This window comes from Pygoscelis adeliae, unplaced genomic scaffold, assembly GCF_000699105.1.
Source record: "Pygoscelis adeliae isolate BGI_AS28 unplaced genomic scaffold, ASM69910v1 Scaffold812, whole genome shotgun sequence".
NCBI classification, from domain to species: Eukaryota; Metazoa; Chordata; class Aves; order Sphenisciformes; family Spheniscidae; genus Pygoscelis; species Pygoscelis adeliae.
In genome coordinates this window covers 39,724-43,024 of record NW_008824226.1, presented here as the reverse complement: position 1 = coordinate 43,024, position 3,301 = coordinate 39,724, and positions in this window count along the sequence as shown.

The following is a 3,301-nucleotide window of genomic DNA, read 5'->3' as shown; positions in this document are numbered from 1 at the left end:
GAAGGAAAAATATTGGGTACGCAGCTAATTTCCTGAGACCGAAGGAGGCAGGCCTGCAGCCATCAGTTATATTCGGGAGCACCATGTCGTGTGTGCGGATTACACCCCACAGCAGTGGCCTTAAGTGCACAACCACAGCCAGTGTCAAGTCTCACCTAATGCATTTTATGTACGGTAAAAGCCACAGCTTTATTCCCGCCCTGGTCCTCGACTTCTGACAGCTCCGTCTTTCTCAGAGAGCTGGAGTAGCAGCACACAATGCACAACATAACACGTCTCTCCCTGTTTTCTTCCCACAAACCAGGCATTGAGCACTGGTCAGGAGCCATTAGCACCCAGTTCAAACACAATGTAAATTCTATGAGAACTCATTGTTTTTATAAAGATCACATGCAATTTGTTGCCAAGCAGCCTACGCAAATATTTAAAGCCTGCCTCTTTCTCCACACAATTTTTAAAAAAACAAAACAAAAATAACAGGAGCTTTTACTTTGTGCCATAAAGGCTGAGAGGGAATTAACCCCTTCCTGCACAGATCCCAGACACTGGAGTGATGCAATTATTGCCATGTGCATGCATTTCATGGGATGATGCCGGAGAGGACTTGACTTGGAGGCTGGCTATGTATTTATTGGCTTGATTTTAGATTGTCATACATTTTGCCAATGCCATGTGGGTTTTCCCGACTCCCTCTCCTCTTGAGAGGTAATCTTTTCTGGCTAACCCTGATGTAATTACCTGATTTCTAATGACCACCTCCTCATCCCAAGATACCTCCGGGGTCCAGGGCCACCTAGGAAGAACTGCTACATTTGATCGTGTTTTTCTCCCTCCCGCCATCCATCCCTGCCATCGTTCATATCTAAGTACATGCTTAGCTGCTTTGCTGAATCGTCAGACAGGAACAATGTCCCGTCTGTTAAAAGGAGATAAGAGTGCCAGCTCCAGATTTTTGTGTAGAAACTTGGAAGTAGACACATTTTAAAATATACTTGTAATTATTTTTACTTCTACCAGACTTCAGTTTCACCAATATGAGTTATCAGACTAGGTTTTTCTGACTGTGGAAACAGTCTTCAGGCACGGGGCTGTCTAGTCACCCAAGAATTATCATCGGTATCGCACAGGATAGACCTCTTATGAAAAACAGACCAAGTATAAATATAAGCAATGGCTCGAATCCCAGCTGCATTTTTCCATAGGAACAGGCCTTCATACAGTGTGTACCTTTGTGTGTGCGACTGCAATACTCAGCAGTCATTTCCCAGCCAAATGAAGGCTTGACGCCCTGGATCAGTGACCCCAGGGTCTGGCTGCAAGGAGACATCTATGATCTGTGAGGAGTGAGGATTATGAAGGTAATGAGGATGGCCCTAAGAGCTGCTTCTAACGTTCACTATTCATTTCCCATGCATACCTATAGTATAAGAGAAAGACTGTTTTCAGGACATTTTCTGACCACCTCTCTCTCACATTTGATTTCTTAGGTTCAGGTATTATTCTGCTTTTTGAAACCGAAGTTTCATGCTCAGAGCAGAATCACGTAAGTACAATCTGAGTTCCCTGAGGTTGTAATTTGTATGATACATCTCATGTAAGTTTTAAATCGGATCCTCCAAACTGATTTCAGAATTGCCTGGAACCATACTGCAAACGCCATTTAGGGTGGCCTGACCTATTTTTTGCCAGACAAATTTTAAAACTGGTTGGAAAGTATCCCCGTTTTAGCAATGACCTTGTTATTTATAATCAGGTCTTGATCCTGTAGTATCTATTAATTATAATAATTTTCCTCAAAATGTCATTTATCCACATGTTCATAAGGACGTAATATCCTGCAACTTGCATAACTGAGTGTCCTGGTTTCATCAGGGATAGAGTTAATTTCCTTCCTAGTAGCTGGTACAGTGCTGTGTTTTGGATTTAGCATGAGAATAATGTCAATAACACACCGATGTTTAGTTGTTGCTAAGCAGTGCTTACACTAGTCAAGGACTTTTCAGCTTCTCATGCCCTGCCAGTGAGAAGCTGGAAGGGGGCACAGCCAGGACAGCTGACCCAAACTGGCCAAAGGGCTATTCCATACTGTATGATGTCATGCTCAGTACATAAACTGTGGGGAGTTGGCCAGGGAGGCAGTGACCGCTGCTCAGGAACTGGCTGGACATCAGTCAACGGGTGGTGAGCAATTGCACTGTGCGTCACTTATTTTGTATATTCTTTTATCATTATTATTATTTTTCCTTCCTTTTCTGTCCTATTAAACTGTCTTTATCTCAACCCACAAATTTTACTCTTTTTTCCCAGATCCACTGTCCTCCCTTGGAACCATGACTAGCACTGGGAGAATCAAAAGACGCAAGAACCTCTTGCTAAGCAGGCATGAATTAGTCTGTCCCCTGTGTTGGAAGACTTCCTGGTTCCTTAAACAGAGATTGACATAAAAGAAGCCATATTATGTTTAACGTTCCTTCTGATTTTTTTGGTCAATGCTAACCAATGCAGTTCTGGGTATTAGTGTTACCTACGCACAGATCTGATAACAGGTTAAATTGGCAATGGAGAACTTTTGAATTTGTCCTAGGAGCAGCTTTTGTGCTGCCTGGTTGTGAGAAGAGGAATGACTGATTTGATTTCCCCACCTTCACTTTTCAGACAAGGCCTTCTTTTCTGATGTTACAAGATGGGAAAACCAAAGCTCCAGCAACAGTCCCGATCTGTAGATACCTTTGTTACGTCCACCCGGTAACCCCTTGGCTGTCAGCCTGGTAGCTTTTCTGGGAGGGTGGTCTCCACGCTGGCTAAAGGCCACTTTTCTTCTCCTTCCCTCCTCTGGTGCTCCTTTCCCTGCTCTACGCATGCACATGCATCCCCAGGGTAGGAAGGGCCAGGCCAAGCCGGTGGGAGCCCTACAGGGACCAGAGGAGAGGCCAGCAGAGGAGGAGCCCTCTTTCCCACCACGCATCCACCAAGCTCCTCCTTACAACCACACAGGAGAGGTCGCCGCAGGGACCTGTGCTGTCCGCAGGCGTCACGATGCAAGGCCCATTTCAGGCAAGAGATAGGACTGTCTCACTCTAAAGGTCCCTTCTGCCGTTAAAACCTGCAGCTCCTGAAGAAATTGCCTGTACTACAGTCGGGCGATCGCGAGATGAATTTCTGTGTCTGATCATTAATGCACCATCTGACTGTCAAAGGAGACAAGGAACCTCAGCCGGGAAGCAAATTTGTAGTCCCTGCGGTTGATGCAGAAAATGGCCCACAACGCCTGCCTGTGCGCGCCCTCCCCGTGCTGGGGGGG